Source organism: Rhinopithecus bieti, unplaced genomic scaffold (assembly GCF_001698545.2).
Source record: "Rhinopithecus bieti isolate Rb0 unplaced genomic scaffold, ASM169854v2 scaffold_50015, whole genome shotgun sequence".
NCBI lineage: Eukaryota > Metazoa > Chordata > Mammalia > Primates > Cercopithecidae > Rhinopithecus > Rhinopithecus bieti.
Window position 1 is genome coordinate 338684 of NW_016819821.1, and position 20163 is coordinate 358846.

General features: G+C 47.5%; 1 protein-coding gene and 1 long non-coding RNA gene across 2 annotated transcripts in view; one reads left to right on the forward strand and one right to left on the reverse strand.

Moving 5' to 3' along the window:
* The window catches only part of KAZN (kazrin, periplakin interacting protein), a 478581-nt gene that overhangs the window by 294719 nt on the left and 163699 nt on the right, over positions 1-20163 (reverse strand). The gene's annotated exons all lie outside the window — the stretch shown is intronic.
* LOC108519972 (uncharacterized) lies at positions 12819-19317 on the forward strand. The gene is made up of 4 exons (XR_001882787.1): positions 12819-12894; positions 13408-13503; positions 15212-15288; positions 19058-19317. It is a non-coding gene; the product is annotated as an uncharacterized LOC108519972 (long non-coding RNA).

A 20163-nucleotide genomic window follows, 5' to 3' on the forward strand; every position in this document is an offset into this window, starting at 1 on the left:
CTGGGAGGCGGAGCTTGCAGTGAGCTGAGATCACCCCACTGCACTCCAGCCTGGGCGAAAGAGTGAGACTCCATCTCAAAAAACAAAAAAACAAAAACAAAAACAAAAAATCTGTTCAGGAACCAAGAAACAGGAAAAGTAAGCATTCTGAGGGTGAGTGTGGGTGTGAGAAGGGGACAGGGAGGAGATAAGCAGAGAACCATTTGTTTGCTGAGTCTCTGTATGTTCAGAGCACTGGGAAAGGGGTTTTCGAATCCCCCTAATGAGCCTGCGGGGTTGGCATTATGATCCCATTTTACAGAGAAAAGAAGTGAGGCCCAAAAAGGTGACCTGCCAAGTCCACAAACCTGGGACCACGGAGCTGGAGTTCTACTTTCTGTCAGACTCTAACATCAGTTTCACCCCCAAACTGCCTCTTGGGGACACAGGGGTGAAAGAGAAGAGAAAGAAAAGTCGAGGCTTAGGGAAGAGGTAAGAGCTGTCAGTGCTGGAAAAGAAAACACGTGGGGTCTTTTGGTAGTACTGGGTCTCCTGGATCCTTAGATGACTTAATGCAGAGTTGAAAATGGCGGTAGCTCAGGTGAACGGCCCACAAGGGTGCCCTGGTTGGCAGCAGCCATGGGCTGGAGGGCTTTGGAACCACTTTTTTCTAATTAGTGTTGACAGGTCTTCCCTGCCTGTTTCCTTCAAGCTTCCCTCGGTGCCATCAGTCCTGGAAAGATGGTGTTTTCTTTGGAGGGGAGGATAGCAGGCCTGGCCTGGGCTGGGACCTGCCGCAGCTCCCAGGAAGGCTGAGTTCATTAGACATGGCAGCCCCAGAAGCCCAGGCCACAGAGGCCTCATTAGCAGCACTGCCAGGCTAAGTGACGCTAACAGGAAACTGGCTGCATAGAGGCACTGGCTATGGTGGCTGCAGCGTTTTAGGAGAGGAAGAAGAACCGGATGGCGGGTACCTGACCTCATTTCCAACTCCCTATGGCTCTGGAAAGGCACCATCATCCTTCCCACCATCTCAGATGAGGAAGCTGAGATTTGGGGAGGCCAGGCCCTTTTGCTTCCCCGTGACCACTCTGGAAAGGCCTTCCTCCCTCGGGGTGTTTATGTTTCACACCTTAATGCAGAGTTGACTTGATGCAGAGTTGAAAATGCTACAAGAAGGGAGACCCCGTGGAGTGGAGGGCTTTGTTGAAAGCCATTGGAAGCAATGGCATCGTGGGCAGGTGAGGTGGGAGGTATATTGGGGGGGTGGTCTTCTCACACGCCAGGCCACCACTGTGTGCCACAGTCCCACTGTAGCTCGCCCCGTGACTAGCGGGATCTCAGTATCAGATCTCTTTCGGAAGCGTTGGGGCCATTTTTGTCCTGAGGATAATTGTTTTTTTTTTTTTTTTTTTTTTTTTGAGACGGAGTCTCACTCTGTCGCCCAGGCTGGAGTGCAGTGGCACCATCTCGGCTCACTGCAAGCTCCACCTCCCGGGTTCACGCCGTTCTCCTGACTCAGCCTCCCGAGTAGCTGGGACTACAGGCGCCCCACCACCATGCCCAGCTAATTTTTTGTAATTTTAGTAGAGAAGGGGTTTCACCGTGTTAGCCAGGATGGTCTAGAATTCCTGACCTCGTGATCCGCCCAACTCGGCCTCCCAAAGTGCTGGGATTACAGGCGTGAGCCACCGCGCCCAGCCAAGGATAATTGTTAAAGGCTCCAAAAGGAGGAGCAGGCAGCTCTAATCTCCAAGCTTCTTCCACCCGCAGGAGAGGTCAACTTTGTCTCTTCACCAGATGCTACCTTTGTGGGGGACCAGGGTCACCCACCTGACCCTCAAGTGCCCATTTCCTGAGACCCCTATGAAGAGGCCACCAGTGGACATTCATAGCATCCTCCTGGCTGATGGAGAACCATGGCAGGGAGATGACTAAACTGCGCAGAAGCTGCCTGGGCCCCTCACACCCCAGGCATGGGAAACCCAAGTGCACAGAAGGCCAATGTGGTATGCCCCAGTGGAAAATTCTGGGGGAAAATTCATAGCTTTCTCTTTCTTGATAGAGAAAGGTCTGTGTTGAGGAATGTGACCTTCAGAGCTAGGCCTTGGTGCTCTTAAGATCAATCCATGGTTAGAAATAGCAGACCCTAAGGAATGGGGTCTCAAGCCCACTCTAGATATTCGTGGACATGCAGCAAAGGCTTTTCAAGGCTTCAAATATTGTCTGAGTCGGGAGCCACCTGTGTCTCTGTGAGAAGATCAGGTGACCTGGCAGGTCAAGGGTGCTGTTGTGATCCTCTGTCATTGCTCAGTCAACAAACATTCTTCACAAGCTCACTCCTTCACTTAGCATCCAAGAAGGACCTTGTTTTTTTCCTTTTCAATCTTTTTAAATGTATTAGGTGATTGGGGCAGGGGTGGTGGTGCAGGATCTCACTCTGTCACCCAGGCTGGAGTGCCATGGTGCAGTCCATAGCTCACTGCAGCCTCAAATTCTTGGGCTCAAGGGATCCTCCCACCTCAGCCTCCTGAGGAGCTGGGACCACAGGTGCATGCCACCACTCCTGGCTAATTGTTAAATTTTTTATAGAGACAGGGGTCCTACTATGTTGCCCAGGCTGGTCTCAAACTCCTGGGCTCAAGCGATCCTCCTGCCTCTGCCTCCCAAAGTGCTGGGTTTACAGGCATGAGCCACCACACCCAGGCCCATCCTAGACTCTTGTTCCCTGACCAAAAGGGACACCCTCATTGAGAAAAATTGCAAATGCAAGATGAGAAGGGAAATATTCAAAGATTCAGAGAAAGCCTGATACAGACCCATTAGGACCCAATCAAGGTCTTCCATCCTCCACCAGATTAAATATTTTCGTCATCTTAGAAAGAACACCAATTTCTTCTTTCTCTACCTCCTTAATTCTCCTGCAGCCCAGAGATGCTGCCTGGTGTCTTGGAATCTTTGTCTTCAAAATTAGAACAATTTCATATCCTTGATCTCATCTTTCCTTGGAACATTCTTTTACAGGAGTTCAGGGCAGTATTTCTACCCTTTCATTAGGCATTTATTTTTATTACTTATTTATTTTTGAGACAGTCTCGCTCTATCCCCAGGCTGGAGTGCAATGCCATGGTCTCAGCTCACTGCAACCTCTGCCCCCCGGGATCGAGCAATTCTCCCGCCTCAGCCACCTGAGTAGCTGGGATTACAGGCACCCGCCACCATGCCTAATTTTTGTATTTTTAGTAGAGACAGAGTTTCACCATGTTGGCCAGGCTGGTCTCAAACTCATGACCTCAGGTGATCTGCCCGCCTTGGCTTCCCAAAGTGCCAGGATTACAGGCGTGAGCCACCGTGCCCAGGCCTATTCTAGACTCTTGTTCTCCAACCAAAAGGGACACCCTCATTGAGAAAAATGCCAAGTGCAAGATAAGAAGGGAAATATTCAAAGACTCAGAGACAGTCTGATTTAGACCCATTAGGATCTGATCATGGTTTTCCATCCTCCACTGGATTAAATATTTTTGTCATCTTAGAAAGATTAGCAATTGCTTCTTTCTCTACCTCCTTAAGTCTCCTGCAGCCCAAAGATGCTGCCTGCTGTCTTGGCATCTTTGTTTTCAAAACCAGAACAATTTTATATCCTTGGTCTCATCTCGCCTTGGAACATTCTTTTACAGGAGTGCAGGGCAGTACTTCTACCCCTTTATTAGGCATTAAAAAAAATTCTTTCTTCCTCGGGGCCCTCCTTTTCTGTAATAGCATATTGTTCATATGGCAATGATCACAGTGAATCATTCCTGCTCACCCCACACCCTCTTCCCACATTGGGGATGGCAGGAAGGGTAAGATCACATGGATGGGTGTCCCAAATTTGGGCAGATCTGGTCATTGTGAGCTCATCTGGACATGGGAACACCTGTAGGATGAGGAGCTGGGGCATGTGGCCTCGATGTCTCCCTGGGTCCCTTACTCTCCTTTCTCAGTAAATTGACATTTTCCAGCCTTAAAGTTAATTCCTGCTTCTGTTTGGGGGAGGTGAAGAGAACTGTTTCCATTTAGTACTCTCTGAACAATTGAAAATGCATGTTTCTCTCTTAACATCAGAGGCCTGGTTCTTTTTAAGGCCTAACGTCTTTGAAAATTCAATTTCCTAACTTTGACCACTTTTTGTATGATGGCTATGAAGAATGACAACTGGGACTTTGGAGATAGTTTGCTAGTTTCTTTGTTAAACTCCAAACTAAATTTGTTTCCCCAGCCCCTAATCCCACTCCCACTCTTCCTCCCAGGGCTGCTGTGGTGTATTGCTCTGGGGAAGATATTCACACATAGTCTAACTGACGGCTCAAAGAATTGTGCAGCCACAGAACCACCCATATCCCTTATCTTAGCGAATAGTATCACCTCCTTACAGTTTCTCAAAACAGCCGTCCCCCTTGCCCTCATCCTTCATAGTCAATCAACAACCCAGCTATGCTGATGCTACCCTTCGAGTATTTCATATATCCCTGGCATTATCCCATCTCCATCACAGCATCCTGGTCCAAGCTACCATCCTCCTTCTTGCCTGGATACATACATTAGCTTCAAAACAAGATTCCCCATCGACTCTTGACCGTCCTATCAGTTCTCCACACTGAAGCTAGAGAGAACTTTTAGGATGCAAATCATCAGGCACCATGCCTGCTTAAAACCTTCTGTGGCTTTCTCTTCTCCTTAGGCTGAAGTCCAAACTTTCACCACGGCCAACTGCAGAGTGATCTGGACCCCGACCATCTCTCTAGCTTGACCCACCCACTCTTTCCCATGATTTCTTGGCTCCAGCCACCCTGCACTATTCTGTGAGGTCCTGGTTCACTCTACATCAGGACCTTTGCACATCCTGCTCCCACTGTTCACTTGGTTTTATCCCTGCTCAACCTCCATGGTTCAGTTTACACATCATTTGCTCAGAGGGGCCATCCCTGATCTCTAAGCTGACTTACACTCCTACACTTAGGATCCTGTAGCCCAGTCCCAAACCCAGCATTCTCAGTTATTTCTTCAACATCTACCTATCCCATCATATTGTAAGCAATAAACAGATCTGTAATTTATCACTGGAATCCCATTGGCAGCACACAGAGGGTGGTTAATCATGTTTGCTGAGTAAAAGAACGAATGAAGGACCAGTGTTAGTTTCCCACACTCACTTAGACACTAAGAGCCCTCTGTTGGTAAGACCTGGAAGGGCAGGCCAGGCACAGTGGCTCACACCTGTAATCCCAGGACTTTGGAAGGCTGAGGCAGGTGGATCACCTGAGGTCAGGAGTTTGAAACTAGTCTGGCCAACATGGTAAAACCCTGTTCTCTACTAAAAATACAAAATTAGCCAGGCATGGTGGTGGGCGCCTGTAATCCCAGATACTGAGGAGGCTGAGGCACGAGAATCATTTGAACCCGGGAGGCAGAGGTTGCAGTGAACTGAGATCGCGCCATTGCACTCCAGCCTGGGCAACAAGAACAAGACTCCATCTCAAAAAAAAAAAAAAAAAAAAAAGGGTAAAAATCTGACCAAGGTATAGTTCCCTACCTTCAGGGGACTTTCCAAACCTACTCAAGCCAATAACGTGGTTCTCCAATTCAGATGGAGGTGACATTGATGATCCTAGACCAAGGAAAAGTCCACGGCAGCTAGCACACCAAGCTTATCAGAGTGAAGGACTGATGACAGGGTCAGACTCAAAGGTGCTGTGCTTCCTGCTGCTGGCAATGATGGGCTTGGCTCCAATCTCTGTGAATGGGCAGCAAAGGGAGGTCTAAAGGGCTGAGCCTTCAAATGGGCTCTTTGCCTAGTAATTAATTCACTCATTAACTCAAAAGCTTTTATGGAAAGTCAACTAGCTGTGAAGAATTCTGCAAGGCTCTCGGGAAGAGGTAGCTGCACACTGGTCAAATGCAACCCAAAGCGATGGTACCTTTTAAAATTTTGAATGAATTTCCGATGATTGAAAAATTGGGACATTTCACATGGTGCAAATCTCCAGCTTCCCTTGAAAAGCAAACCATTTGGCCATACAGGACTGCAACTGACTGGAACTGGTGGAAACTGCTTACTTTGGATGAGGCAAGCTCTCTCTTTTGAGTCATTACTCATAATCAGCTTCACTGGCCTACATTACCTGCCAGGTTTCCATGGGCATTGGAGTTGGTATTCTGTGAGCTCTAGGATTATTGACAGGTCCATAAGAAACTGCTGTTATTCTTGAGGATCTAATAGCAAATGCTCAAACTGTGCCCTCACTCCAGGGGTTCACAGGAAAATAGGGAGGGCTGGGAGACCTTGGAGAGTGGAAGTGGAGACCACTTGAAATCTTATGTCTGTTTAAATCTCATTTGTCTTGCATTTGACTGCAGGGATTCAGTCTTAGGCAACGCGTCCTAAGGCAGCATTGATTTAACCACAAGGTCTTGATACTTAAACTCTTCAAGCCTCTGTTTCCACACGCATCAAATGAAGGTAATTCTACCTTCCCAGGCAACGTCACAGAGTTGTTACAAAATTATATTGATCTTGGCACATGAGATGCCTGGCTCACAACAAGTGTTCCACAGATACGAGTCTTATTAGTATTTTCACAAATTCATTTATAACAAATAACTATAGCCTCAAAATAGTCATATAGAATCCTCTTTCCCAGGTCTTTTTTTCTATCTTTATTGTTTTATTCTGATTATAATAGAAATCTATGTTTCTTACAAAATGCTCAGATGGGGCCGGGCATGGTGGCTCACACCTGTAATCCCAGCACTTTGGGTGGGCTGAGGCGGGTGGATCACAAGGTCAGGAGATCGAGACCATCCTGGTAACATGGTGGAATACCCCGTCTCTTACTAAAAAAAAAAAATATACATATATATATCTATATATATTATATTATAATATTTTAGCCAGGCGTGCGGTGGGTGGGGCGCCTGAGTCCCAGCCTATTGCGGAGCTGAGGCAGGAGAATGGCGTGAACCCAGCGAGTCGGGAGCTTACAGTGAGCCGAGATTAAACACCCACGGCACTGCACTACAGCCTGGGCGACAGAGAAGACTCATGTCTCAACAAAATAAAAACAAAAAAGAAAAGCTCAGATGAAGAAATTCATACCATAGCAAGAGCTGATCTTGGAGTTTCTAATTGTTGCTCTCTGGTCATTAAGAAATATGTAAATCTCGATGGTGACATACACACGCATTAAGACCAAATCAAAGCTAAAACTCGTAGCTGTTCCTTTTGTGCCTGAACCTGGCCCTTAGGTTGAATAAAGGGCTTGGAAAGGAAAATTGAACTTTGCAGTCACCTCAGTAATATTCTCTGGAATGAAAATAACATTTATTTTCCCCTCTGCAGCCCTCTTTTCCACATTCTGGCAGTTCAAGGTCCTCTTTTCAGGTGGTCACCCTCAGACATCAATTGTTAAGGCTTTTTCAATGTCAGCCAAGTGGTGCCTGCTGCTGTCATCCGGTCTCCACTGAGCCCTCCCATGGCTGCAGGCCACAGGGACCAAACTAAGAAAGGTCTGTGGATAGGACACTCACCCACAGCAGATTCATCTATAGAGGTCTTTCCTATGGTGTCTGACTGCTCGAAGACACTGTTCCAAGCTGGCTTCCCAGGAGGAACAGGCTTCCAAGTCCAGCTCTTTGACCTAGGGATAGTATTTTGGCTTTGCACTGGGTCAAAATACTTTTATTGAGTTCTTCCAATGGGGAAAGCATCCAGTTTTCAGACGTTGCCCATCAGCTAAATAAAATCCCCTGGGAAAAAAAGGCTTGTTGCATTCTTGCCCCATGGGATTCAAAGTTATCTCTTTTCAGCTTCTCTGGTTCTCTTGGTATTGGCCTTACAGATAAAGCTGTCATGGCCCGTTGTTCTGCAGCTGTGGATTTGCAGGGGAGTCCCTCCCACTCTCAGCCTTCAGCTCAGGTGAAAAACAGTACAGTCTCCAATAAATGGTGGGAATTTTCAACTGTGAGGTGATAAGAAGGTTGCTATTGTTAGGCAAATCACTCTGAAGTCCTCCTTAATCCTAACCTTCCCCACAGTAACTAGCCCAGTAGAAATGCTTACAGGATGTTTAACCCTTAACCAACCTCAATCACCACGGTCTGTCAAATCCAAAGGAAAACACAGAAAGTGTACCCATTCGCTGCTGACCAGGATCTTTAATTCCTTCTCAGCTAAGATTCAGCACCAGGGCAGAGATCTTCAGAGAAGCCTTCTCTGATATCCATCTCGTCCCACTCCCCGCCATTGATTTGGTCCCTCCAGCCCTTATTTTCCCCTAGACCACATATATTTCTCTGTTGTAGCTCCAAAAGCTTGAACGATAGCTAAAGTGCACTGAACTTTTACTGTATGTGAACGCATGGGAGAGATGCTTGAGAATACCATCTCACAGAGTCCTCCCAGTGATTCTAAGAGGAACCAGAGGTTATCTTCAGTTTATGATGAAGAGATTGAAGTTCAGAGTGGTTAGTGGCAACAGCACACTACACTGCCTCCCATCGTGGGATAAATGTTTGCACTCGCTGATGCCACTGGACTGTGAGCTCCAACAGGGGGAGGACTGGCCCTCAGCATCTTTGTCTTCCCACACACTACCCAGTGCATACCAGATGCTCAGTTAACATGTGGAACCAAGCCAGCTCCCCAAGGCCCCTCTCTGTGATCCAGGGCACCAGGCAATATGTTTTTATTATATGCTCTGTAATATTCTAGGATTACCGTATTTTTCTTTTCTCTTCCTGCAGTGTGCCAGCCGGCATCTCTTCCCTGGCTTCCAGGCACTGAACTCTGTTTTCTGCAAACACTGGTGGCTCTGCCTGAGGCCTTTTCCCAGCCTCTGGGGCAGCTCAGTCAGTGTTCAGGGCATGTGGGATGCCAAATGGTCTTACCATTATGGTGAATTGGGAGCTGGCTTCCAGCTGCCAGCATCCATGTCCACTCAGGCAGCCCGGGAGCTGTGACTAGGGAGTTGGCCAGTGAAGACCCCAGCTCCCTTGACCCTCAATTGGAAAACCTCCAGATATATCTGTGTTCTGTAGTTTCTGGAGCTCTCACAGGACTGGCTCCAGTTGTCCACGGTGGCAGCTCGCTCTCATATGTCCCCTTACTGTCTGTTTTCCTCTCCTGTCTCACTATCCTATTCACCTACTGGAGTTTCATGGGCGTCACCTCTTCAAAACATGCATGTGCCCTTGAATCCTCATCTCAAGGCTGGCTTTTGACTGAGACAACACTCTTCAACAGATGCCAGTGGCTGGCAGTGCTGGTGCTGATTTGCTTCAGCACAGACGGGCTTCTGGTGTGAGTGTCATCAGCGGGTCACCCAGATCGCCTGCTGCCTGAGCACAATGGACCGCCAGCTCAGTTGCCTCCTTTCTGTGACCACTCCTGTGTTCCACCAAGACCACAGTTCTCCTGGGTTGTTCCTGTCAAAAATGATGAGTGCAGTCCATTCCTCTAACAGGTGACTGTGGCTTGAGGACTCCCCATCAGCCTGGCTGAGGCATTCTCTGAGCTGCGCTGAGATCTGGGGCTCTTTCTACCAACACTCCTTCCTTCCCCTTCTCCATTCTCAGGCACCAGCCCCACATCCGAGCTGAAGGCTCTCCCTGTCTCTCCTATGTCCTTTGCAGGCATTTCTCCCAATACATCTTCTGCACACCAAATTCTACCTTAGCTGCTTCTCAGATCATCCACACTAACACAGTTCAAGTGAAACGTCACCTCTGAGGGCCAGTAAGTTCTAGATCTGGAAGACAAGGACCATATCCCAGACTGGGCTATACCTTCCCCAGAGTGAGACAACCCAAGAGGCCCTGGCTGCTGGGCCACCTGATGGTCCTAACAACAACTCTTTCTTACTTCTCTGAAGGCTCTGAGGGCCAACAAGAATGGCTTCTATTTCATCTACAGCAGTGGTTTGCAACTGACGGTGACCTTGTCTCCAAGGAGGTACTTGGCAATGTCTGGAGACGTTTTTGGTTGTCATATTATGGGGAGGATGATACTGGCATCTGGTGGGTAGAGGCCAGGCATGCTGTTGAGCACCCTGACATGCACAGGACAGCCCCCACTACCATGAATGATCCAGCCCCAAATACCAACAGTGCTTTGGTCGATGAGCCCGGCATCGTGGAGAGAGAAGCACTAGTCTTGGAGCCTGGAGGTCAAACTTGTATTTAAAGAACAGATGAGCCAATTTAGAAAAGGGTTCCAAGCCTGGTTCTGCTACTCACAATAGCCCTAGGCAATATGTGACTTCTCTGAATCTCATTTCCTTACCTATAAAATAAGAACGATAACATCCAGTATGCAGCATCGTTGTGGGGACTGAAGACCATAACCCAGAGAAAGCACACAGGGTTTTACTGGCACAGGATAGACACTCAGGAAACTAGAATCCTTCCCTCTGGCCTCTGCCTATTTCTCTACCCAGCCTGGTGCCAGAGCAAGTCCAGATCTGGTCTCTGAAGGTGATTGTCCTCAAGGATGGTGACACCTTTCTTACAGCCCTCCTGTCCTGCACTCATTCAATTCCCTCCCTCCAACTCTTCATTTCTTCATCCATTTGTTCTGCTAAGGTTTACTGAGTGCCTGTTATGAGCTCCAGGCATTTAAGATACATGAGTCAACAAAACAGGCAACCATATCTACCTGTTAGTAAAGACTTGTTAAAAAGCTTATGTTCTATGGGGGGGGCAGGGGAGTGGCGGATAACAAAGAATATGATGAATAAATCAGTAAATCATATATTATGTTAGAAGGTTGGTAAAAAAAGGAACAAGGAACAGGGAAGGAATACCCACATTGTGGAGAGTGTACAGGGCTGGGGATGGGAGTGGTTTGTAATTTTAAATAGGGTGATCAGGAGAAGGCTTATTGGGAAGGGGACAGTTGGGCCAAGACCTGAAGAAGGAAGGATTCAGCTATGGGGGCTTCTGAAGGGAGGTTGCCCGAAGCAGAATGCACAGCCCATGCAAAGGCCCAAGGTCCCAGACCTCAGTGACCCGGGAATGTGGATTCTACTCTCCCGAAGTTCTTTCCCAGGAGGCCCACCTACCAAACTGTAAATGAAAACCATCACTTGGTGACTTCTTTTGATATATTTGACCTGCAAGAAGGTAAACAAGTACATTAATTTAAAACAAGTGTCAGGCGGGGTGCGGTGGCTCTCGCCTGTAATCTCAGCACTTTGGAGGGCTGAGGTGGGTGGATAACTTGAGGTCAGGAGTTGGAGACCATCCTGGCCAACAGGTTGAAACCCTGTTTCTACTAAAACACAAAAATTAGCCAGGTGTGGTGGCACACGACTGTAATCCCAGTTACTTGGGAGGCTGAGGCAGGAGAATCGCTTGAACCAGGGAGGCGGAAGTTGCAGAGAGCCAAGATCGTGCCATTGCACTGCAGCCTGGGCAACACAGCAAGACTCCATCTCAAATAAAAAATAAAATAAAATAAAACAAGTGTCAATATCTACATCCCATTTCCCCCTTAGGCAAAGGATCATAATTGGAGGATATCCGTTCCCACTCCAAAGGAAAAGGCCAGTTGTCCATTTATACTTGTTCATTAGCCTGATTCCTGCCTTGAGTAATTACAGAGGATTAAAGCATCATTCCGTGCTCGCTGCAATTGAAACCAGGCCCCAGAAGAACAATGCCTTTGTGTGAAACTCTGAGGGGAGGTGGGGGCGGCAATGCAAGGCTCTAATTCTATTCTCTCCTACGGTGTAGCTGGGCACAAATGTTAGTGGGGGGCATTGATTTAGATGCTCACTTTACCCGCAGGGGCCCTGGCCGGTCAAGAACACAGGTGAGTGGGATCCTGGAGGACATTCTAACCCAGCCAAAGTGGGATGCTTGCATCCAAAACCATACACACAGTGAAAGAGGAATTTCTTGCAAGCATCTGGTCTCTGGGCTTGCCTGAGATGGAAACACCTCCTCAACTAGTTGCTGTATGGTACGACTGTGGCCATTCACGTGAGTCCTGCCTTCAGCATGCAGAACGGTCCCTCTCCCATTCCTAATGGCAGCTCTTGCCTGCCGTTGGCCTACTGGCATGACTACTGTATTGACCACACAATACCTATCACTTTGCTTATTAGAGCTACTCAACAGCCATCCTAAGATCAAGATTCAGTGTCACACCAGGATGGGGAGAAAGTCCATTGAAAGCTCACAGACTGCCAAGTTATGAATGTCTTTATTTAAATGAAGCATTACAGAAATGTCACCGGATGAGTGTTTAAAAGTTCACTAAGGACTTGTTACAAATAAGTTAAATAAAGGCACCTATCTCAATAACCCATAGAAGTAGGTATTATCATTATTATTGTTGCCATCAGCACTGAACAAAGTTCAAGTTCCCAGAGCCGAGGCCAAGGCCTGCCTCCATCTGGCCCATGGCCCCTGTGGGGTGAACCCACCTGAACTTAGCTTCTCTTCTTTCTTGATGCCACCATGCCAGGAAGGTCCCACCACCTGCTACCTGAAGCCCTAGAACAAGCTCCAACTTGGGCTTCTGGCTACCACCTTCCTCCCTCATGGCTACTGCCAAACATCATCCCTGGGGTCAAACTCTCAACACTCCCTGGCCAGGATGTGCCTCACATCCCTTGGTATAGCATTCAAGGCCCTTCCCCCATCGAATGGCAGCCATGTCTCTGACCACCTCTCAAAGTCCCTTGGCCCTCTGGCAATGTCGGCTGTTCAAGAATCACTGCCCTCAAGTATGACATAATAAAAGGAGCGGTTACCAAAGCACTTCTGGAACCACTGTCATCCTGAGGACACAGAGCTTGCTTTGCCAAGCAGGTCACAGGTGTCCTTATGAAAAGCATCAGATGCCTTGGAGCCAAGGAACCCAGGGAAGAAGAGGTTTGCCTTGCTGCAGGGTCATGTCACACGGAGGATGCATCTATTGCAGCCAGAGTTGGCGTATTACAATTTCTGCTTCCTTTTTGAAACTGAGTAGAGAAAAAAAAAAAAAAAAAAAAAAAAAACTCTGCCACCCAGATGTTAAGTAACTACTAAATCCCTCTTTAATTAACTGGGTAATCTCATCGTCACATTCAGACAGCACCTTCCTCTTGGTGTTTTTAGCCTTGAAAATGGAGGTCTGCCGTCTTAGGCTTGGAACTGAGAAAAGAAAAGTGAGGGTTTGCTCAGGCAAATCCCCCTGTGAGATGTTCCGTTTAACTGCATAATTGACAGGGAAGGAGAAGAAAGGAAGATTATGTAGGGTTTTGTAGGTTTGCTGTACAACCAAGATAATCACTTGAAATTCTAATGTTTTCCATCGTTCAAAAACTCTTCTTACAGAAGGGGCAGTGGGGTGGGGGGATCCCCAGAGACCATTTAATCAACGAACATTCATTGTGTACCTACTAGGTGCTGGGACCTGTGCTACGGACTGAGGATGCTGCTGATGAATGCTGAATCAGTGTTGAAACTTGTTTTCCAAAAGGGTGGGCAGAACCCAAACAGGTGACTAGGGGAATAAATTAATGACTGAGGTGATAGAGAGCAGAGGGACTTGGGGGAGGGGACATAGCAGATCTGCAGGCTCTTGAATGTCTCTTTGAAGAGGTGGGATTTGGCATTTGAACTGACACTTGAGTGATGAGCAGGAGCCAGCAAGGCAGGGGGCTCCAGGAAGAGACTCCTGGACCCAGATAGAGGGAACAGTAGGCATAGACCTAGCCTGATGCAGGAATGTGCTGGTATTCTCCAGCCAGTGTGGCAGGAGCAAATGACTGGGGAGAAGGGTGGGTCAGGATGAGGCTGGTGGCTGGTGAGGGAGGCAAGGTCCTCCCCATTCAGTTGTTTTGTAGACCAGGGTTCACAAAATTACAGTCTGTGGGCCAAATCTGGCCCACTGCCTGTCTTTATGAATAAAGTTTTATTGGAAAACAGCCACGTCCATTTGTTTAGATATTGTCTGTGGCTGCCTCAGCACTAGAAGGGCAGAGGCTTCAGCTGCTATAAAGACTGTCAGGTCCACAAACTGTAATGTATTTACTATATGGCCCTTTATAGAAAAAGTTTGCTAAGCCCCATTGGTAGGAAGTTTGGGTTTTATTTTACTTATAGAGACAAGGTCTTGCTATGTTGTCCAAGCTGGGCTCAAACTCCTGGGCTCAAGCAATCCTCCCACTTTGGCCTCCCAAAATGCTGGGATTACAGGCATAAGCTACCACACCTGGCCTGAATTTTATATCTATGTGCAATCAAGTAGCCACTAGAGGGTCTTACACATTTGATTGATATGTTTTAAAAGACTACTCTGGCTGCTGTGTGGAGAAAAATTTGGAAGGGGCAGGAGGGGACCAAGGAGAAAGAGGAGGCTGCTGGACTGTCCCGAGTCCTGTCACCACATTGCAGCCCAAGCATGTTCAAACTGGGCCAATGAGTACCGAGTTGCTGCTATGTGTTAGTCATTGTGCAAAGTACCTCCTTAGACCTTATTTTATCATCACAATCTTAAAAGAGATAATGCATTTCAACCACTTAATTCTATGCCTGGCACATTGAAGTGCTGAATAAAAGTTAATGAAACAACTTGTAAGACATTGGCAAGGAGCACCCACCAGTCTACTATCTTGGGAGGGTTTCTCAGAAGCAGAGCCTGAGATGAGGATTTGGGCCCAAGTGATGTTTTAAGGAAGTCTTCCAGTAATGGGGGTGAGAAGAAGGTCGGGGAAGGAAGGGAAGCCAAGTGAGCATTGGTTGGTTTCAGGCAAAGTTGTGCCTGGGGGAACCTCAGCCTGAACCAACTTGGAGTGTAATTTATACCCACCTGGAATGTAAGTTACACCTCGGGGTACGTCCTGAGGTGAGGCAAGGGAACTCTGCTTTTCATACTCACAGAGGGTCAGTTACAGGAGGAGGGCTGCCCTGAGGGGACATTAATTCCCAGGTACTTAAGTTCTAGGAGGCCCAGAGGCCAAGAGAGAGTCTTGGAGGAGGAGCCACAATGCAGGGTGTTAAAAGCAGAAGCACACGGAGGCAGGCAAGGGTGGTGCACCAGAAAAGGCTTGAAGGGATCTAAGAGGAGCTGGATGGTATTGTCTGCTACACATACCCATTGTTCAGATAAGGAAACTGAGGCTCATGGACACTGACCTGCTCTCCAATGGCAGCTGGGATCCCAATCCCAGTCTGACTCCAGATCGCATCCTCTGCTCTTTCCCAGCAAACCCCTCCTTCCTCCTTCCAGTGGTCATGAAATATTAAAACCCTCTGAGGCTTCCTACGGCATGAAATAATCCGGTAGGTATGCTGGCCACACTGTCTTGCAGATTGTCTTTTAGTGCCTATAATTGCTTAATCAAAAACAAATGAGGGTTATAAAAATTGGGAGTGTTCAACGTCCTCTGAATAGTCAAGGAAGGTTATCAAAATACCAAAATTTGCACAAATATAGCTGCTTTTATAGAGCCTCTCTAACAGCAGACTGTAAAACAGTCCTCTCCAACAGGGGGTGGGAGATAAAGAATTTCTTCTTCCAACAGTAATAAATCAAACAACCCTCCGTGGACAGTGGAAATTGATTTTTCTCACTCTTCACATAGCCACGGCACTACCAAAGCCGTGGTGCGATGCTCTCACGGTGACAAGCTTCAACTTGGCCACATCAATTATCAAAACAAGAAATGTCAGGCCTTGGCACAGCCAGGCTGAGATAGGAACTCCAGCTCCTGCTGTGGCTGCCCTGTGTGCCCCTCCCCCATGGCTTTGTATTTAAAGTCTAACAGGATTCAGCTAGGCCAAAGCCCAAAGTTAATCTCCAAGAGAATCCTCCCTCCCTTCTTAAAATCCCCTTCATTGTCCAAGGTAGCCTAGGTTAGCTTAGGACTAATTCCTGGTCCAGGTGAACTGGTGAAATAAAGTCTGCCTCTCTCTCTCTTCCTCTCTCTCTCCTCTTTCTCCAGCTCTTACTTTCATGCTTTCTCTTTCTCTTTCTTTTTTTTTTTTTTCTGGATTCAAATGACCCAGCTCAAGAAAGATTTTCAGACCCAGAAGAGTAACCCATGCAAAGCTAGACCTTTTCATCATCTGAAAGGCAAAACAGGCCCTCAGCATCTCCATCTCCCCAGAGGTTCTAATCTCTCTGTTTCCCAACCTATCCCAAGAATGGAGGCACAAGCACTGTGAGAGCAGAGATGTCAAAAGGCACATTCAGGCTGGGCGCGGTGGCTCAAGCCTGTAATCCCAGCACTTTGGGAGGCCGAGACGGGCGGATCACGAGGTCAGGAGATCGAGACCATCCTGGCTAATACGGTGAAACCCCGTCTCTACTAAAAAATACAAAAAAAAAAAAAATAGCCGGGCGACGAGGCAGGCGCCTGTAGTCCCAGCTACTCAGGAGGCTGAGGCAGGAGAATGGCGTGAACCCGGGAGGCGGAGCTTGCAGTGAGCTGAGATCCGGCTACTGCACTCCAGCCTGGGTGGCAGAGCAAGACTCCGTCTAAAAAAAACAAAGGCACATTCAACACCCCAAGCTCATCCAATCTTCTGCCCGCATCACATCAGCTAGTATCCCACTGGCCAAGGCAAGTCACAAAGCTAAAGTCAAGAGAGGGCATTATGGTGGCTCATGCCTATAATTCCAGCACTTTGGGGGACCAAGGTGGGAGGATTGCTTAAGCCCAGGAGTTAAAAACCTGCCTGGGCAACATAGTGAAACCCTCATCTCTTAAAAAAAAAAATTTAAAAATTAGCCAGTCCTGGTGCCACATGCCTGTAATCCCAGCTACTACAGAGGCTGAGGTAGAAGGATTGCTTGAGCTCAGGAGGTTGACAGCAGCCTGGGCAACATGGCAAAACCCCAACTCTATAAATAAATAAATAAAAGTTGGCTGTGGTGCTGTGTGCCTGTAGTCTCAGCTACTCAGGAGGCTGAGGTGGGAGGATCGCTTGAGCCCAGGAGGTCGAGGCTGCAGTGAGGTATAATGGCACCATTACACTCCAGCCTGGGTGACAAAGCAAGAGCCTGTCAGGGAAGGAAGGAAGGAAAGAAGGAAGGAAGGAAGGAAGGAAGGAAGGAAGGAGGAAGGAAGGAAGGAGGAGAGGAGGGAGGAGGGAGGGGAGGGGAGGAGGGAGGAAGGGAAGGGAGAAGGGAAGGGAGGAGGAGAGGGAAGGAGGAGGAAGGAAGAAAATAGGGAGGAAAGGAGGAGGTGAGGAGGAAGGAAGGAAGGAGGAAGGGGAGGGAGGCGAGAGAGGAAGGGAGCAAGGAAGGAAGGAAGGAAGGGAGGGAGGGAAGGGTAGGGAGGAAGGAAGGAAGGAAAGGAAGGAGAGGGAGGGAGGGAAGGAGGGAGGAAGGAAGGAAAGAAGGGAGGGAGGGAGGAAGGAAGGAAGGAAGAGAGGGAGGGAGGGAGGGAGGAAGGAGGGAAGGAAAGAGAGAGAGAGAAAAAAACAAAACAAAACAAAACAAACAAACAAACAAAAAAACAAAGAAAGAAACAAACAAAGTTAAGAGGCAGTGAAGTCCACTCCATCTACCTGTGTTGTGGCTGTGGCAACAGCATGGATGCAAAATGCCACTTCAGGGTTCGTGGACTTGGGATTCAGCCTGCCACACATCCCAGTCAATGCAATGGGGTAACTGTTATCCAAAACGTGTTCCTCCCTCTCTCCTTCCTCCCTCCCTTCTCTTCCTTCAGTCTTCTTAAACAGAAAGCAAATAGTGGCGACAGGTTATATAAACAATTAGACAGGTTATATAAACAATTAGAACAATTGTTTTCTTAAAAAAAAATTTTTTTTTAAGAGATGAGGGTTTCACTATGTTGCCCAGGCAGGTCTTTAACCCTGGGCTTAAGCAATCCTCCCACCTTGGTCCCCCAAAGTGCTGGGATTACAGGCATGAGCCACCACAATGCCCTCTCTTGACTTTAGCTTTGTGACTTGCCTTGGCCAATGGGATACTAGCTGATGTGACGCGGGCAGAAGCTTGGATGAGCTTGGGGTGTTGAATGTGCTTTTTGACATCTCTGCTCTCACAATGCTTGTGCCTCCTTTCTTGGGATAGGTTGGGATAGGCTGGACAATCAGGAAAATGAATTATTAACCCATACACAAGATGTAGAAGGTGCTCCCACGAGAAGGCATTGGAGTAGATCCTTGAGCCCGTAGGAGAGATCTTGATTTCCTACCACATGACCTCACAGTGCCAGGAGACTACTACAACAAACTATGATTTTAGCCAAATAGTTTTCCTAAAAAGCAATAGTTTTGATTCCTGGACTCTCCTCCATATCATAAAAGTACAACCAGTGTCTAATGTTTGCATAACACTTCATTACACACTCTACATAAATTGTATCTGTTTTTCCCCATAAAACTCTAGGAGGTAGTTGCTACTGTTGCCATTTTACTGATAAGGAAACTAAAGCTCAGAAGGGTTGACTAAATTGCCCAAGGTCACAGAGCTATTATGTGGAAGAGCTGGGACTTGAAGCAACCCAGTCCTTAGATTGTAATTCCTTTGTTCTTTCCAGTACATTCCAATATTTCCTTCCGGTTTCAGTAGCCAGCTGTCTTTCTTCAGCCGTTGCTCAGAAATGAGACACTAAAGAGAAAGCAGGAACAGGCAGGTGTTGAGAACTATGGGCTGAGCTGATGCATAATTCTTTGTCCCACATAGTGCTAGAGTACATTTTGTGAACACTGAAAAAATACCATATATTGTAACTATTAATTTCCTGTGGACACTTGGGAGCAGAAGAACAAGGCTAGGTGATGTTTAAGTTGTAAGTCATCCAGAGCAGAATCACTGGCCTTGAAATCCTTTCTCTGCAAACTTCTGAGCTCAGATGCTGCAGTTTCACAACCCTGTAGCAGACAAACGAGGTGTGAAAATGTGTGACAATTTCTCCCTCTTGCCGCAGAAGATCTGAAACTTGAATGCACAAATTAAAAGGTAAAGGGACACTTAATCAAAAATGTCCACAAAATGACAAGCCTCTCCCTTACCTTCTGCTGGCAGAAATACAAAAGGTTTTGTTCTGTTGCTTTCTTTTTTTTCTTCTCTTTCCAGCATTGAAATGTGGCCAAGCCAGTTATGATAAAGAGATTAATTGTTCTTCTTTCAACAAACTCCTTAGTAAGAAGACATTCGAAACCTACAAGTTCCCTTCTTTATATTCACAATGCCCGGACCTGGGGAAGTTGAAGAGATGAAGTTAGGCTGCTCTGATTTCATTTCAGACCCTAGTGGTGTCTGAGGCTGCCTTACAAACAGTGCTACACCCAGTGAAACAGGCTCTATTTCCACAGTGTACCCACTACTGAATTTTACTGCAGGATATTTCAATGAGAAATAAATTGATAAGGAAAGCACTTATGGGGCAATTTCCTGATCTGATACTTTGTCAGCGGCACCAGGAACGGCCACTTCCACCACCTGCTCATCCCCACAGATGTGCTGGAGTGACAATCACATTTGCAGGGACTCCTGGTACCAGACAAACGCCATTTTTGCAGGGGGGCTGACAGAAGACTAGAGCGGGCTTTCCAGACCTCTTGCCGGGGCTTGCTTGTCTCAGAGTAAGGAATCCATTAGACGGAAGGAAATCAACGGCAAGTCAAAGATGGAGGATGAATACACAGGCTTCACTGATGAGCCAGTGGGCTCTGCTGAGAGCAGGATGTCCACTCAGATGCTGAAGACCATGGCTTTGGTGTCAGAAATACCTGGGCCAGCTGGTTTCTATCACTGAGCCACACCACGAGCTTTGTCAGGGCTTGTGATGGGCTTGTGATAAGGAACAAAGCCATGGCAACTAGCAGAAGGCAGGAAGTACCGTGTCTGCAGAGGCTGATTCTCCTCCACGCCTCTTCTCCTCCCCTGCAGTGGACAGGGCCTCTCAAGTTTGTGGAGAGTCCTTGGTACGATTCTAGACACAGGTCAGCTCTGTGGCCAACTTCCTTTGCAGCTTGTGGGGCGTCTGGGAGCCTTCAAGGCATCTGCTTCCAGTCAAGAGGTGGCTTTGTGTGCCTGCTAATTCTCCAGGTTTCTCCTAACTGGGTGAATTCCCCGGAACATTCACTCCACTTGGCCAGTGCTTTTCTTCCCGCTCTTAATTGGAGGCTAAATGCCATTTGAGTGATCATTAAAGCACCATTCCAAGAGGGACCCCGTGG